General features: G+C 58.4%; 1 long non-coding RNA gene across 1 annotated transcript in view; it reads right to left on the reverse strand.

Moving 5' to 3' along the window:
* LOC119922890 overlaps positions 1-15,610 on the reverse strand; it is a 28,922-nt gene extending 13,312 nt beyond the window's left edge. The window contains exon 1 of the long non-coding RNA XR_005448734.1: positions 15,470-15,610. This is a non-coding gene — a long non-coding RNA (uncharacterized LOC119922890). The remainder of the gene's footprint in view (positions 1-15,469) is intronic.
* Positions 15,611-18,151: the final 2,541 nt, after the last annotated feature.

The raw sequence follows: 18,151 nt of genomic DNA on the forward strand, positions 1-18,151 counted from the left end.
CCCTCATCTGTAAAATGGGGATTAAGACTGTGAGCACCCCTGTGGGACCACCTGATCACCTTGCAACCTCCCCAGCTCTTAGAACAGTGCTTTGGACATAGTAAGCACTTAATAAATGCCATCATCATTATTATTATTATTATTACTATTCCCCTTGGCCCCGCCCCTCCACCTTTGGCCCCGCCCTATCGCTTGCCTCTCCTTTCCCCTTGGCCCCGCCCCACCATCCTTGGCCCCGCCCCATCGCTCGCGCCGCTCCTTTCCCCTCTTGGCCCCGCCCCTTCACTCGCGCCGCTCCTTCTCTGTGCCTCAATTCCCTCATCTGTAAAATGGGGATTAAGACTGTTAGCCCCCCGTGGGACCACCTGATCACCTTGTAATCTCCCCAGCCCTTAGAACAGCGCTTTGCACATAGTAAGCGCTTAATAAATGCCATTATTATTATTATCACTATTCCTCTTGGCCCCGCCCCTTCATCCTTGGCCCCGCCCCATCGCGCACGCCGCTCCTTTCCCTTTGGCCCCGCCCCTTCACTCGAGCCGCTCCTTCTCTGTGCCTCAATTCCCTCATCTGTAAAATGGGGATGAAGACTGTGAGCCCCCCGTGGGACCACCTGATCACCTTGTAACCTCCCCAGCGCTTAGAACAGTGCTTTGTACATAGTAAGCGCTTAATAAATGCCATTATTATTATTATTACTATTCCCCTTGGCCCCGCCCCTTCATCCATGGCCCCGCCCCATCGCACGAGCCGCTCCTTTCCCCTTGGCCCGGCCCAATCGCGCGCGCCCCTCCTGTCCCCCCCTTGGCCCCGCCCCTCCACCTTTGGCCCCGCCCCTTCATCCTTGGCCTCGCCCCATCGCGCGCGCCGCTCCTTTCCCCTTGGCCCCGCCCCATCGCGCACACCCCTCCCTCCCCCCTTGGCCCCGCCCCTTCATCCTTGGCCCCGCCCCATCGCTTACGCCGCTCCTTTCCCGTGGGACCCGCCCCACCCACCCCTCCTTTCGCCGCAAGGCCCCGCCCCTTCATTCTTGGCCCCGCCCCATCGCGCACTCCGCTCCTTTCCCATTGGCCCCGCCATGCCTCCCCCCCTTGGCCCCGCCCCTTCATCCTTCGCCGTGCCCCATCGCGCGCGCCTCTCCTTTCCATTGGCCCCACCCCACCGCGAGCGCCGTTCTTTTCCCCTTGGCCCCGCCCTTTCATCCTTGGCCCCGCCCCATCGCGCTCTCCTTTCCCCTTGGCCCCGCCCCTTAACGCACACCGCTCCTCTGTGCCTCAGTTCCCTCATCTGTAAAATGGGGATTAAGACTGTGAGCCCCCCCGTGGGACCACCTGATCACCTTGCAACCTCCCCAGCGCTTAAAACAGTGCTTTGCACATAGTAAGCGCTTAATAAATGCCATCATCATTATTATTATTATTATTATTATTACTTTGCCCCTTGGCCCCGCCCCTCCACCTTTGGCCCCGCCCTATCGCGCGCCTCTCCTTTCCCATTGGCCCCCGCCCCTTCATCCTTGGCCCCGCCCCATCTCGCACCCCTCTCTTTCTCTGTGCCTCAGTTCCCTCCTCTGTAAAATGGGGATGAAGACTGTGAGCCCCCCGTGGGACCACCTGATCACCTTGTAACCTCCCCAGCGCTTAGAACAGTGCTTGGCATATAGTAAGCACGTAATAAATGCCATTATTATTATTATTATTATTACTATTCCCCTGGGCCCCGCCCCTTCATCCTTGGCCCCGCCCCATCTCGCACCCCTCTCTTTATCTGTGCCTCAGTTCCCTCCTCTAAAATGGGGATGAAGACTGTGAGCTCCCCGTGGGACCACCTGATCACCTTGTAACTTCCCCAGCGCTTAGAACAGTGCTTGGCACATAGTAAGCGCTTAATAAATGCCATTATTATTATTATTACTATTCCCCTGGGCCCCGCCCCTTCATCCTTGGCCCCACCCCATCTCGCACCCTGCTCCTTTCCCCTTGGCCCCGCCCCGCCGCTCGCGCCCCGCCTTTCCCCCCTTGGCCCCGCCCCTCCATCCTTGGCCCCGCCCCATCGCGCGCGCCGCTCCTTTCCCCCCTTGGCCCCACCCCTTCACGCGCCCCGCTCCTTCCCTTTGCCTCAGTTCCCTCCTCTGTAAAATGGGGTTTAAGACTGTGAGCTCGCCGTGAGACCATCTGATCACCTTGTAACCTCCCCAGCGCTTAGAACAGGGCTTTGCCCATAGTAAGCGCTTATAAATGCCATCATTATTATTATAATTATTACTATTCCCCTTGGCCCCGCCCCTCCACCTTTGGCCCCGCCCCATCGCGCGTGCCGATTTCCCCTTGGCCCCGCCCCTCCATCCTTGGCCCCGCCCCATCGCGCGCGCCGCTCCTTTCCCCTTGGCCCCGCCCCTTCATGCGAGCCGCTCCTTCTCTGTGCCTCAGTCCCCTCCTCTGTAAAATGGGGATTAAGACTGTGAGCCCCCCGTGGGACAACCTGATCACCTTGTAACCTCCCCAGCGCTTAGAACAGGGCTTTGCACATAGTAAGCGCTTAATAAATGCCATTATTATTATTATTATTACTATTCCCCTTGGCCCCCGCCCCTCCACCTTTGGCCCCGCCCCGTCGCGCGCGCCGCTCCTCCCCCCCTTGGCCCCGCCCCTTCGTCCTTGGCCCCGCCCGGTCACGCACGCCGCTCCTTTCCCATTGGCCCCGCCCCACCGCGCGCGCCCCTCCTTTCCCCTTTGGCCCCGCCCCTCCATCCTTGGCCCCGCCCCATCGCGCGCCGCTCCTTTCCCCTTGGCCCCGCCCCTTCACGCGCTCTGCCCCTCTGTGCCTCAGTTCCCTCATCTGTAAAATGGGGATTAAGAGTGTGAGCACCCACGTGGGACCACCTGATCACCTTGCAACCTCCCTAGCGCTTAGAACAGTGCTTTGCACATAGTAAGCGCTTAATAAATGCCATCATCATTGTTATTATTATTATTACTATTCCCCTTGGCCCCGCCCCTCCACCTTTGGCCCCGCCCTATCTCACGCCTCTCTTTCCCCTTGGCCCCGCCCCTTCATCCTTGTTCCCACCCCACCGCGCGCGCCCCTCCTTTTCCCCTTGGCCCCGCCCCTTCATCCTTGGTCCCGCCCCATCGCGCGCCGCTCCTTCTCTGTGCCTCAGTTCCCTCCTCTGTATAATGGAAATTAAGACTGTGAGCCCCCCGTGGGACCATCTGATCACCTTGTAACCTCCCCAGCGCTTAGAACAGTGCTTTGCACATAGTAAGTGCTTAATAAATGCCATCATCATTATTATTATCATTCCCCTTGGCCCCGCCCCTCCACCATTGGCCCCGCCCCACCACACGCGCCGCTCCTTTCCCATAGGCCCCGCCTCTTCATCCTTGGCCCCGCCCCATCGCGCGCCCCCCTCCTTTCCATTGGCCCCACCCCACCGCGCCCCTCCTTCCCCCTTTGCCCCGCCCCTCCATCCTTGGCCCCGCCCCTTCACGCAAGCCGCTCCTTCTCTGTGCCTCAGTTCCCTCATCTCTAAAATGGGGATTAAGACTGTGAGCCCCCCGTGGGACCACCTGATCACCTTGTAACCTCCCCGGCGCTTAGAACAGTGCTTTGCACGTAGCAAGCGCTTAGTAAATGCCATTATCATTATTATTATTATTACTATTCCCCTTGGCCCGCCCCTCCATCCTTGGCCCCGCCCCATCGCGCGCGCCGCTCCTTCTCTGTGCCTCAGTTCCGTCATCTCTAAAATGGGGTTTAAGACTGTGAGCCCCCCGTGGGACCACCTGATCACCTTGTAACCTCACAGCGCTTAGAACAGTGCTTTGCACATAGTAAACGCTTAATAAATGCCATTATCATTATTATTATTGTTACTATTCCCCTTGGCCCGCCCCTCCACCTTTGGCCCCGCCCCACTGCGCGCCGCTCCTTCCCCCCCTTGGCCCCGCCCCTTCACTCGCGCCGCTCCTTCTCTGTGCCTCAGTTCCCTCCTCTGTAAAATGGGGATTAAGACTGTGAATCCCCCGTGGGACCACCAGATCACCTTGTAACCTCCCCAGCGCTTAGAACAGTGCTGTGCACATAGTAAGCGCTTACAAATGCCATCATTATTATCATGACTAATAGTATTCCCCTTGGCCCCGCCCCTCCACCATTGGCCCCGCCCCATCGCGCGCCGCTCATTTCTCCCTTGGCCCCGCCCCTTCATCATTGGCCCCGCCCCACCGTGCGCCGCTCTGTTCCCTTGGCCCCGCCCCTCATCCTTGGCCCCGCCCCATCGCGCTCCGCTCCTTTCCCTTTGGCCCCGCCCCCTCATCCTTGGCCCCGCCCCATCGCAAGCTTCTCCTTTCCCATTGGCCCCGCCCCATCGCGGGCGCCGCTCCTTTTCCCCCTTGGCTTTGCCTCTTCACGCGCGCCGCTCCTTCTCTGTGCTCAGTTCCCTCATCTCTAAAATGGGGATTAAGACTGTGAGCCCCCCGTGGGACCACCTGATCACCTTGTAACCTCCCCAGCGCTTAGAACAGGGCTTTGCACATAGTAAGCGCTTAATAAATGTCATTATTAGTAGTAGTAGTATGGGTATTACTATTCCCCTTGGCCCCGCCCCTCCACCTTTGGCCCCGCCCCATCGCGTGCCGCTCCTTTTCTATTGGCCCCGCCCCTTCACCCTTGGCCCCGCCCCATCGCGCGCCCCTCTCCTTCTCTGTGCCTCAGTTCCCTCCTCTGTAAAATGGGGATGAAGACTGTGAGCCCCCCGTGGGACCACCTGATCACCTTGTAACCTCCCCAGCGCTTAGAACAGTGTTTTGCACATAATAAGCGCTTAATAAATGCCATTATCATTATTACTATTCCCCTTGGCCACGCCCCTCCACCTTTGGCCCCGCCCCATCGCGCGCCGCTCCTTTCCCATTGGCCCCGCCCCACCGCGCACGCCGCTCCTTCCCCCCCTTGGCCCCGTCCCTTCACGCGCGCCGCTCCTTCTCTGTGGCTCAGTTCCCTCATCTGTAAAATGGGGATTAAGACTGTGAGCCCCCCGTGGGACCACCTGATCACCTTGTAACCTTCCCAGCGCTTAGAACGGTGCTTGGCACACAGCAAGCACTTAATAAATTTCATCATTATCATTATTATTATTACTATTCCCCTTGGCCCCGCCCCTCCACCTTTGGCTCCGCCCCATCGCGCACGCCGCTCCTTTCCCATTGGCCCGTCCCTTCATCCTTGGCCCCGCCCCATCGCGCGCGCCGCTCCCTTCCCCTTGGCCCCGCCCCTTCATCCTTGGCCCCGCCCCATCGCCCGTGTCTCTCCTTTCCATTGGCCCCGCCCCTTCATCCTTGGCCCCGCCCCATCGCGCTCGCCTCTCCTCCCCCCTGGCTACGCCCCTTCACGCGAGCCGCTCCTTCTCTGTGCCTCAGTTCCCTCCTCTGTAAAATGGGGATGAAGACTGTGAGCCCCCCCATGGGACCACCTGATCACCTTGTAACCTCCCCAGCGCTTAGAACGGTGCTTGGCACATAGTAAGCGCTTAATAAATGCCATTATTATTATTACTATTCCCCTTGGCCCCGCCCCTCCACCTTTGGCCCCGCCCCATCGCGCGCGTCTCTCCTTTCCCATTGGCCCCCGCCCCGTCGCGCGAGCCACTTCTTTTCCCCTTGGCCCAGCCCCTTCATCCCTGGCCCCGCCCCATCGCGCGTGCTGCTCCCTTCCCATTGGCCCCGCCCTTTCGTTCTTGGCCCCGCCCCGTCGCGCGCACCCCTCCTTTCCCCTTGGCCCCGCCCCGCCGCGCGCGCCCCTCCTTTTCCCCCTTGGCCCCGCCCCTTCATCCTTGGCCCCGCCCCATAGCGCACCGCTCCTTCTCTGTGCCTCAATTCCCTCACCTGTAAAATGGGGATTAAGGCTGTGATCCCCCCGTGGGACTACCTGATCACCTTGTAACCTCCCCAGCGCTTAGAACGGTGCTTTGCACATAGTAAGCGCTTAATAAATGTCATTATTATTATTATTATTAGTAGTAGTAGTAGTATTACTATTCCCCTTGGCCCCGCCCCCTCCACCTTTGGCCCCGCCCCATCGCGCGCGCTGCTCCTTTCCCCTTGGCCCCGCCCCTCCATCCTTGGTCCCGCCCCTTCACGAGCGCCACTCCTTCTCTGTGCCTCAGTTCCCTCCTCTGTAAAATGGGGATGAAGACTGTGAGCACTCCCGTGGGACCACCTGATCACCTTGTAACCTCCCCAGCGCTTAGAACAGTGCTTTGCACATAGTAAGCGCTTAATAAATGCCATCATCATTATTATTATTACTATTCCCCTTGGCCCCGCCCCTTCATCATTGGCCCCGCCCATCGTGCGCGCCCCTCCTTTCCCCTTGGCCCCGCCCCTTCACGCACACCGCTCCATCTCTGTGCCTCAGTCCCCTCCTCTGTAAAATGGGGATGAAGACTGTGAGCCCCCCGTGGGAATATTTGATCACCTTGTAACCTCCCCAGCGCCCCAGCGCTTAGAACGGTGCTTTGCACATAGTAAGTGCTTAATAAATGCCATCATCATTATTATTATTATTATTCCCCTTGGCCCCGCCCCACCGCACGCGCCCCTCCTTTCCCCCCTTGGCCCCGCCCTTCCATCCTTGGCCCCACCCCATCGCGCGCGCCGCTCCTTTCCCCCCTTGGCCCCGCCCCTTCACGCGCGCCGCTCCTTCTCTGTGGCTCAGTTCCCTCCTCTGTAAAATGGGGATGAAGACTGTGAGCCCTCCGTGGGACTACCTGATCACCTTGTAACCTCCCCAGCGCTTAGAACAGTGCTTTGCACATAGTAAGCGCTTAATAAATGTCATCATTATTATTATTATTACTACTATTCCCCTTGGCCCCGCCCCTTCATCCTTGGCCCCGCCCCATCGCACGCACTGCTACTTTCCATTGGCCCCCGCCCCATCGCGCGCGCCTCTCCTGTCCATTGGCCCCGCCCCTTCATCCTTGGCCCCGCCCCATCGCGCGCGCCACTGCTTTCCCCCTTGGCCCCGTCCCTTCACGCGTGCCTCTCCTTCTCTGTGCCTCAGTTCCCTCCTCTGTAAAATGGGGATGAAGACTGTTAGCCTCCCGTAGGACCACCTGATCACCTTGTAACCTCCCCAGCGCTTAGAACAGTGCTTGGCACATAGTAAGCGCTTAATAAATGCCATTATTATTATTACTATTCCCCATTGCCCCGCCCCTCCACCTTTGGCCCCGCCCCATTGCGCACTCCGCTCCTTTCCCATTGGCCCCGCCCCACCGCGCGCGCCGCTCCTCCCCCCCTTGGCCCCGCCCCTCCATCCTTAGCCCCGCCCCATCGCACGCGCCGCTTCTTCCCCCCCTTTGCCCCGCCCCTTCACGCGCGCCGCTCCTTCTGTGTGCCTCTGTTCCCTCATCTGTAAAATGGGGATGAAGACGGTGAGCAGCCCCGTGGGACCACCTGATCACCTTGCAACCTCCCCAGCGCTTAGAACAGTGCTTTGCACATAGTAAGCGCTTAATAAATGCCATCATCATTATTATTATTATTACTATTCCCCTTGGCCCCGCCCCTCCACCTTTGGCCCCACCCTATCGCACGCCTCTTTCCCATTGGCCCCACACCTTCATCCTTGGCCCCGCCCCACCGCGCGCGCCGCTCCTTTCCCACTTGGCCCCCGCCCCTCCATCCTTGGCCCCTCCCCATCGCGCGCCGCTCCTTTCCCCTTGGCCCCGCCCCTTCACGCGCGCCGCTCCTTCTCTGTGCCTCAGTTCCCTCCTCTGTATAATGGGGATTAAGACTGTGAGCCCCCCCCGTGGGACCACCTGATCACCTTGCAACCTCCCCAGCGCTTAGAACAGTGCTTTGCACATAGTAAGGGCTTAATAAATGCCATTATTATTATTACTATTCCACTTGGCCCCGCCCCTCCACCTTTGGCCCCGCCCCATCGCGCTCCCCTCTCCTTTCCATTGGCCCCACCCCACCGCGCCCCTCCTTCCCCCCTTTGCCCCGCCCCTCCATCCTTGGCCCCGCCCCTTCACGGGCGCCGTTACTTCTCTGTTCCTCAGTTCCCTCCTCTGTAAAATGGGGATGAAGACTGTGAGCCCCCCGTGGGACCACCTGATCACCTTGTAACCTCCCCAGCGCTTAGAACAGTGCTTTGCACATAGTAAGCGCTTAATAAATGCCATTATCATTATTATGATTATTACTATTCCCCTTGGCCCGCCCCTCCACCTTTGGCCCCGCCCCATCGCGCGCCGCTCCTTTCTCCCTTGGCCCCGCCCCTTCATCCTTGGCCCCGCCCCATCGCGCGCACCTCTCCTTCCCTGTGCCTCAGTTCCCTCATCTGTAAAATGGGGTTTAAGACTGTGAGCTCCCCGTGGGACCACCTGATCACCTTGTAATCTCTCCAGCGCTTAGAACAGTGCTGTGCACATAGTAAGCGGTTATAAATGCCATTATTATTATTATGATTATTTGTATTCCCCTTGGCCCCATCCCTCCACCTTTGGCCCCGCCCCACGCGTGCTCCGCTCCTTTCCCATTGGCCCCACCCCTTCGTCCTTGCCCCGCCCCGTCGCGCGCGCCGCTCCTTTCCCATTGGCCCCGCCCCACCGTGCGTGCCAATCCTTTCCCCCTTGGCCCCGCCCCTTCCTTATTGGCCCCCGCCCCATCGCGCGCGCCGCTCCTCCCCCCTTGGCCCCGCCCTTTCATCCTTGGCCCCGCCCCATCACGCGCGCCGCTCCTTTCCCCTTGGCCCCGCCCCTTCACCCAAGCCTCTCCTTCTCTGTGCCTCAGTTCCCTCATCTGTAAAATGGGGTTTAAGACTGTAAGCTCCTCGTGGGACCACCTGATCACCTTGTAACCTCCCCAGCGCTTAGAACAGTGCTTTACACATAGTAAGCCCTTAATAAATGCCATCATTATTATTATGATTATTATTAGTAGTATTCCCCTTGGCCCCGCCCCTTCCTCCTTGGCCCCGCCCCATCGTGAGTCTCTTCTTTCCCATTGGCCCCGCCCCATCACCTGCGTCACTCCTTTCCCCTTGACCCCGCCCCTTCACGGGCTCCGCTCCTTTCCCCTTGGCCCCGCCCCTTAATCCTTGGCCCCGCCCCATCGCGCACCGCTCCTTTCCCCCTTGGCCCCGCCCCTTCACGCGCACCACTCCTCTGTGCCTCAGTTCCTTCCTCTGTAAAATGGGGATGAAGACTCCGAGCCGCCCCGTGGGACCACCTGATCACCTTGTAACCTTCCCAGCGCTTAGAACAGTGCTTTGCACATAGTAAGCGCTTAATAAATGCCATCATTATTATTATTATTATTATTCCCCTTGGCCCCGCCCCTCCACCTTTGGCCCCGCCCCATCGCGCGCGCCGCTCCTTTCCCCTTGGCCCCGCCCCTTCACGCGACCGCTCCTTCCTCTTGGCCCCGCCCCTGCATCCTTGGCCCCGTCCCATCGGGCACGAAGCTGCTTCCCATTGGCCCCACCCCATCGCGTGCGCCGCTCCTTTTCCATTGGCCCCGCCCCATCGCGCGCCCCTCCTTCCTCCCTTGGCCCCGCCCCTCCCCCTTGGCCCCGCCCCATCGCGCGCGCTGCTTCTTTCGCCCCTTGGCCTCGCCCCTTCACGCGTGCCGCTCCTTCTCTGTGCCTCAGTTCCCTCCTCTGTAAAATGGGGATGAAGACTGTGAGACGCCGTGGGACCACCCGATCACCTTGTAACCTCCCCAGCGCTTAGAACAGTGGTTTGCACATAGTAAGAGCTTAATAAATGCCATCATTATCATTATTATTATTATCAGTATTCTCCTTGGCCCCGCCCCTTCACCTTTGGCCCCACCCCGTCGCTCGCGCCATCCTTTCCCCTTGGCCCCGCCCCCTTCATCCTTGGCCCCGCCCCATCGCGCGCCTCTCCTTTCCCCTTGGCCCCGCCCCACTGCGCACGCCGCTCCTTCTCTGCGCCTCAGTTCCCTCATTTGTAAAATGGGGATTAAGACTGTAAGCCTCCCATGGGGCCATCTGATCACCTTGTAACCTTCCCAGCACTTAGAACGGTGCTTTGCACATAGTAAGCGCTTAATAAATGCCATCATCATTATTAGTAGTAGTAGTAGTATTCCCCTTGGTCCCGCCCCTCCACCTTAGGCCCCGCCCCATCGCGCGCCTCCTCCTTTCCATTGGCCCCGCCCCTTCACCCTTGGCCCCTCCCCATTGCCTGCGCCGCTCCTTTCCCATTGGCCCCGCCCCTTCACGCACGCCGCTCCTTTCCCATTGGCCCTTGCCCCATGCGCGCCTCTCCTTTCCATTGGCCCCGCCCCATCGCGTGTGCCGCTTCTTTCCCCTTGGCCCCGCCCCTTCACGCACGCCGCTCCTTCTTTGTGCCTCAGTTCCCTCCTCTGTAAAATGGGGATTAAGACTCTGAGTCCCCAGTGGGACCATCTGATCACCTTGTAACCTCCCCAGCGCTTAGAACGGTGCTTTGCACATAGTAAGCGCTTAATAAAGGCCATCATTATTATTATTATTATTCCCCTTGGCCCCGCCCCTCCACCTTTGACCCCGCCCCATCGCGCGCCTCTTCTTTCCATTGGCCCCGCCCCTCCACCATTGGCCCCGCCCCATCGCGCGCGCCGCTCCTTTCCCCCCTTGGCCCCGCCCCTTCACGCTCGCCGCTCCTTCTCTGTGCCTCAGTTCCCTCCTCTGTAAAATGGGGATGAAGACTCCGAGCCCGCCAGTGGGACCATCTGATCACCTTGTAACCTCCCCAGCGCTTAGAACAGTGCTTTGCACATAGTAAGCGCTTAATAAATGCCATCATCATTATTATTAGTAGTATTACTATTCCCCTTGGCTGCGCCCCTCCACCTTTGGCCCCGCCCCTTTACGCGAACCGCTCCTCCCCCCTTGGCCCCGCCCCGTCATCCTTGGCCCCGCCCCACATCACAAGCCTCTCCTTTCCATCGGCCCCGCCCCATCACGCGCGCCGCTCCTTCCCCACCTTGGCCCCGCCCCTTCATCCTCGGCCCCGCCCCTCGCATGCGCTGCTCCTGTCCATTGGCCCCGCCCCATGGCACCCCTCCTTCTCCACTTGGCCCCACCCCTTCATCCTTGGCCCCGCCCCATCGCGCTCGCCACTCCTTTCCCATTGGCCCCGCCTCACTCCCCCCCTTGGCCTCGCCCCTTCATCATTGGCCCCGCCCATCGCGCGCCTTCCCCTTCCATTGGCCCCACCCTGCCAAGCGCGCCGTTCGTTTCCCCCTTGGCCCCGCCCCTTCATCCTTGGCCCCGCCCCATCGCGCGCGCCGCTCCTTTCCCCCCTTGGCCCTGCCCCTTCACGCGCGCCACTCCTTCTCTGTGCCTCAGTTCCCTCCTCTGTAAAATGGGGATGAAGACTGTGAGCCCCCCGTGGGACAACCTGATCACCATGTAACCTCCCCAGCGCTTATAACAGTGCTTTGCACATAAGTGCTTAATAAATGCCATCATCATTATTATTATTATTACTATTCCCCTTGTCCCCGCCCCTCCACCTTTGTCCCCGCCCAATCGCGCGCGCCGCTCCTTTCCCCTTGGCCCCGCCCCTCCATGCTTGGCCCCGCCCCATGGCGCGCGCCGCTCCTTTCTCATTGGCCCCGCCCACCGCGCGCAGCTCCTTCCCCCCTTGGCCCCGCCCCATCGCGCGCGCCGCTCAGACCCCCTTGGCCCCGCCCCTCCATTCTTAGCCCCGCCCCATTGCGCGCGCTGCTCCTTTCCCCCCTTGGCCCCGCCCTTTCCCGCTTGCCACTCCTCTGTGCCTCAGTAAAATGGGGATGAAGACTCCGAGCCCCCCCGTGGGACCATCTGATCACCTTGTAACCTCCCCAGCGCTTAGAACAGTGCTTTGCACATAGTAAGCGCTTAATAAACGCCGTCATTATAGTTATTACTATTCCCCTTGGCCCCGCCCCTCCACCTTTGGCCCCGCCCCATCGCGCTCGCCTCTCCTTTCCCATTGGCCCCGCCCCTTCATCCTTGGCCCCGCCCCTTCACGCGCACCGCTCCTTCTCTGTGTCTCAGTTCCCTCACCTGTAAAATGGGGATGAGGACTGTGAGCCCCCGTGGGACCACCTGATCACCTTGTAACCTCCTCAGCGCTTAGAACGGTGCTTGGCACATAGTAAGCGCTTAATAAACGCCATCCTTATTATTATTATTATTCCCCTTGGCCCCACCCCTCCATCCTTGGCCCCGTTCCATCACGCGCACCGCTCCTTTCCCCCTTGGCCCCGCCCCTTCATCCCTGGCCCCGCCCCATCGCGCGCGCCGCTCTTTCCCATTGGCCCCGCCCCGCCGCGCGCGCCCCTCCTTTCCCCTTGGCCCCGCCCCTCAAACCTCGGCCCCGCCCCACCTCACGCACCGCCTCCTTCTCCCTTGGCCCCTCCCCATGGCGCGAGCTCCGCTCCTTTGGAGAAGCTGCGTGGCTCAGTGGAAAGAGCCCGGGCTTTGGAGTCCGAGGTCATGGGTTCTAATCCCGACTCTTTATTACTCTATTTATTTATTTTACTTGTACATATTTATTCTATTTATTTTATTTTGTTAATATGTTTGGTTTTGTTGTCTGTCTCCCCCTTCTAGACTGTGAACCCGCTGTTGGGTAGGGACTGTCTTTAGATGTTGCCAACTTGGACTTCCCAAGCGCTTAGTACGGTACTCGGCACACAGTAAGCGCTCAATAAATACGATTGAATGAATGAATGAATGAATGACTCCACCGATTGTCAGCTGTGTGACTTTGGGCAAGAAACAACTTCTCTGGGCCTCAGTTCCCTCATCTGGAAAATGAGGATCAATCAATCAATCGTATTTATTGAGCGCTTACTGTGTGCAGAGCACTGGACTAAGCGCTTGGGAAGTCCAAGTTGGCAACATATAGAGACAGTCCCTACCCAACAGTGGGCTCACAGTCTAGAAGGGGGAGACAGAGAACAAAACCAAACATACTAACAAAGTAAAATAAATAGAATAGATAGGTACAAGCAAAATAAATAAGTAAATATGTACATACATATATACAGGTGTTGTGGGGAAGGGAAGGAGGTAAGATGGGGGGGGGGATGGAGAGGGGGACGAGGGGGGAGAGGAAGGAAGGGGCACCCGTGGGGCAACCTGATCACCATGTAGCCTCCCCCGAGCTTAGAACAGTGCTTTGTGCATAGTAAGTGCTTGATAAATGCCATCATTATTATTATTATTATTTTCCTCTTGGCCCCGCCCCTCCATCCTTGGCCCCCTTGCGCGCGCCGCTCCTTTCCCCTAGGCCCCGCCCCCAGAGCACCGCCCCTTTCCGTCTTGGCCCCGCCCCTCCACCTTTGGCCCTGCCCCATCACACACGTCGTTCCGTTCCCCTCGGCCCCGCCCCTCAAGCCTTGGCCACGCCCATCGCGCACTGCTCCTTTCCCCTTGGCCCCGCCCCCGCGGCTCGAGCTCCGCCCCTTTCCCTCTTGACCCCGCCCCATTACGCACACCGTTCGTTCCCTGGCCACGCCCCTCCATCATTGGGCCCGCCCCCTCGGCGCGAGCACCGCCCCTTTCCCTCTTGGCCCCGCCCCATTGCGCACGCCGCTCCTTTCCCCTTGGCCCCGCCCCTCTCCCCTCCATCTTTGACCCCGCCCCTCCACTTGTGGCCGTTGTTGCGCAGGCGCAGTGGCGGCTCGGCCGGGAGCGCGCCACCTTGTGGTCATCGCCTGAGGGGGGGAGGGCAGGACCGGGAGGAAGGAAGAGACGCAACCATAATAATCATCGCATTTATTAAGCGTTTACTATGTGCAAAGCACTGTTCTAAGCGCTGGATCCCACCCTTTGGCCCAGTTTATTTTATTTTATTAATATGTTTTGTCTTGGTGTCTGTCTCCCCCTTCTAGACTGTGGGCCCGCTGTTGGGTAGGGACTGTCTCTAGATGTCGCCAACTTGGACTTCCCAAGTGCTCTGCACACAGTAAGTGCTCAATAAATACGATTGAATGAGTGAATGAATGAATAATGGTATTTGTTAACCGTTTACTATGTGCCAAGCACTGTTCTAAGTGCTGGGTGGGATACAAGGTAATCAGGTTGCCCCACGGGGGGCTCACAGTCTTCATCCCCATTTTACAGATGAAGGAACTGAGGCCCAGAGAAGTGAAGTGACTTGCCCAAAGTCACCCAGCTGACAAGTGGTGGAGCTGGGATTAGAACCCATGACCTCTGACTCCCAAGCCCGGGCTCTTTCCACTATAAAGCGCTTACTATGTGCCAAGCACTGTTCTAAGTGCTGGGGGAGATACAAGGTAACCAGGTTGTCCCACGTGGGGGGGGGGGGGGGTCACAGTCTTCATCCCCATTTTACAGATGAAGGAACTGAGGCCCAGGGAAGTGAAGTGACTTGCCCAAAGTCCCACAGCTGACAAGTGGCGGGGTCCGCATTTGAACCCATGACCTCTGACTCCCAAACCCAGGCTCTTTCCACTATTTGTTAAGCGCTTACTATGTGCCAAGCACTGTTCTAAGCGCTGGGGGGGATACAAGGTAATCAGGTTGCCCCACGGGGGGCTCACAGTCTTCATCCCCATTTTACAGATGAAGCAGCTGAGGCCCAGAGAAGTGAAGTGACTTGCCCAAAGTCACCCAACTGAAAAGTGCCGGAGCAGGGATTAGAACCCATGACCTCTGCTTCCCAAGCCCGGGCTCTTTCCACTATTTGTTAAGCGCTTACTATGTGCCAAGCACTGTTCTAAGCGCTGGGGGGGGGATACAAGGTAATCAGGTTGTCCCATGGGGGGGGCTCACAGTCTTCATCCCCATTTTACAGATGAAGGAACTGAGGCCCAGAGAAGTGAAGTGACTTGCCCAAAGTCTCACAGCTGACAAGTGGCGGAGCCGGGATTTGAACCCGTGACCTCTGACTCCCAAACCCGGGCTCTTTCCGCTATTCGTTAAGCGCTTACTATGTGCCAGGCACCGTACTGAGCGCTGGGGCGGAGACATCCAAATCGGGTTGGACCCAGCCCCCGTCCCACGCGAGGCTCAGAGTCTCCATCTTCCAGATGAGGTAACTGGGGCCCAGTGAAGTGATTCGCCCAAGGTCACACAGTAGACAAGGGGCAGAACAAGGATTAGAACCCATGACCTTCTGAGTCCCAGGCCTGTGCTGTACCCACTAAACTTCTCCCCCATCCCTTCTGTGGTCGTTACTTGATTAGAACTAGCAGGACGGGGGGATTGCACCATTTTTCCCCCAAAGGAGACGGGATCTAGCTTGTTCTGACCCGATCTACCCGCTCTGGAGGCATTGGGAGTGGGCGTGGAGGTGGGGGGGGGGGGCAGGGCTATAGATTGGACACCCTTGGCGGCCCAGCTGTGATGGGGCTGAGGGAGCAGGTGTTGGGAGCCTCCTTTAGGGACCCCAGAAGCAAGGACCACCAGGGCTGGGAGGGGGCCCACCGACCTCCAGGAGAGTTCCCTGCAGGGGGATGCTCTCCCATCTCCTTTGAGTGCGATGAACCATCTTCACCTTTGAGCGCCAGAAGCAGCGTGGCTCAGTGGAAAGAGCCTGGGCTTGGGAGTCGGAGGTCACGGGGGTCTAATCCCGGCTCCGTCACTTGTCAGCTGTGTAACTTCGGGCAAGTCACTTCACTTCTCCGTGCCTCGGTTACCTCATCTGTAAAAAGGGGATGAAGACTATGAACCCCATGTGGGACGACCTGATGACCTCGTATTCCCCCCCGGCGCTTGGAACAGTGCTCGGCATATTGTAAGCGCTTAACAAATACCGACATTATTATTATTATCATCTTCATAGTTGGAGGGCAACTATTCCCCTTCTAGACTGTGAGCCCACTGTTGGGTAGGGACCGTCTCTGTATGTTGCCAACTTGTACTTCCCAAGCGCTTGGTACAGTGCTCTGCACACAGTAAGCGCTCGATGAATACGGTTGAATGAATGAGGCGTCCCCGTGGCTAGCGGCGGGGCACCCTAACTGAGGATCTTGGGGGTCAGACCTGCCCCCGTGGCTGGGTAGGTCCTCAGGGCTGGGTGGAACTCCCTTTCCAGGTTTATCTTTTTTCCCAGATGGCTGTCGGCAGATGAATCTTCCCCCCCGGGCGTCTCCCCCTCAAATCCAGTTGCTCACCCCTCTCTACTGTGTCCCTTGGGTCCAGGTGAGCCCTGGAGGTAGCTCGGGGCTGCGAGCCACAGCAGCAGCAGTGGGGGCTACCAGGGGGCAAGGGCTGGGGGGTAAGTAAGTGCCAAGGCAGAGAGAGGAGCGGCGAGGTATCCCGCGGAGCCCGCCTTTTTATAGGGATGAAGCCAAAGTTCCGGCTGCCCAGACCGGGAAAAGGGGAGGCAGCCTAACAGGAACGCGCGTTGTGGGAGTTGGGGTGAAAGGAGGGCATTCAGGATTCACTTAGTCGTTCAATCGTATCTACTGAGCGCTTTCTGTGTGCACAGCACTGCACTAAGCGCTTGGGAAGTTCGAGTCGGCAACATCTAGAGACGGTCCCTACCCAACAACGGGCTCACAGTTTAGAAGGGGGAGACAGACGACAAAACAAAACACGTAGACAGGTGTCAAAATAGAACAATTAGAATTAAAGCTATATTACATCATTAACAAAATAAATAGTAAATATGTACAAGTAAAATAGTGTGATAAATCTGTACAAAGTGCTCGCTCCCCTTTCCCTTCGCCGCTCTCGTACCACTAACCCACAGCCCTGGATCACTGCCACTGTCCGCCTCCTTCGCTCTTATGCTCGAGCTGCCGAACTCTGCTAGCGAAAGTCTAAACACCTTGCCAACCTCGTTCACTTCAAGTTTATCCTTTCCTGCCTTAACTCTGCCCTCTCCTCTGCCAGGCAAAACTATTTCTCCTCCCTTATTGACACCCATGCCCATCATCCCCGTCAGCCCTTCCATACATTCAACTCCTTTCTCAGGCCCCCGGTTCCTCCCCCTCCTCCTTCCCTCACCCTCAACGATCTGGCCTCCTAATTCATTAATAAAATTAAATCCATCAGGTCTGAGCTCCCCAAAGTCACTCCCCTCCCCCTTCTCCAACCCCCCGGCTCTCCACTACTCTCCCATCCTTCCCAGCAGTATCCGCAGAGGAGCTCTCCTCTCTCCTCTCAAGTGCTACTCCGGCCACCTGTGCTTCTGACCCCATTCCCTCTCATCTTATGAAATCTCTCGCTCCGTCCCTTATCCCCTCCTTAACTTCCATCTCCAACCGCTCACTCTCCACTGGTTCCTTCCCCTCTGCCCTCAAACATGCCCATGTCTCTCCCATCCTAAAAAACCCCTCTCTTGACCCCACCTCACCTTCTAGTTATCGCCCTATCTCCCTCCTACCATTCCTTTCCAAACTCCTTGAACGAGTCATCTACATGCGCTGCCTCGAATTCCTCGATGCCAACTCTCTCCTCGACCCCCTCCAATCTGGCTTCCGTCCTCTACGTTCCACGGAAACTGCCAATGACCTCCTGCTTGCCAAATCCAGCGGCTCCTACTCTATCCTAATCCTCCTTGACCTCTCAGCTGCCTTCGACACTGTGGTCCACCCCCTTCTCCTCAACACGCTATCCAACCTTGGCTTCACAGACTCCGTCCTCTCTTGGTTCTCCTCGTATCTCTCCGGCCGTTCATTCTCGGTCTCTTTTGCAGGCTCCTCCTCCCCCTCCCATCCCCTTACTGTGGGGGTTCCCCAAGGTTCAGTGCTTGGTCCCCTTCTGTTCTCCATCTACACGCACTCCCTTGGTGACCTCATTCGCTCCCACGGCTTCAACTATCATCTCTACGCTGATGACACCCAAATCTACATCTCTGCCCCTGCTCACTCCCCCTCCCTCCAGGCTTGCGTCTCCTCCTGCCTTCAAGACATCTCCATCTGGATGTCTGCCCGCCATCTAAAACTCAATATGTCCAAGATTGAACTCCTTGTCTTCCCTCCCCAACCCTGCCCTCTCCCTGTCTTTCCCATCACTGTTGACGGCATTACCATCCTTCCCGTCTCACAAGCCTGCAACCTTGGTGTCATCCTCAACTCCGCTCTCTCGTTCACCCCTCACACGCAATCCGTCACCGAAACCTACCGGTCTCAGCTCCGCAACATTGCCAAGATCCGCCCTTTCC

The sequence above is a fragment of the Tachyglossus aculeatus genome, unplaced genomic scaffold, assembly GCF_015852505.1.
Source record: "Tachyglossus aculeatus isolate mTacAcu1 unplaced genomic scaffold, mTacAcu1.pri scaffold_12_arrow_ctg1, whole genome shotgun sequence".
NCBI classification, from domain to species: domain Eukaryota; kingdom Metazoa; phylum Chordata; class Mammalia; order Monotremata; family Tachyglossidae; genus Tachyglossus; species Tachyglossus aculeatus.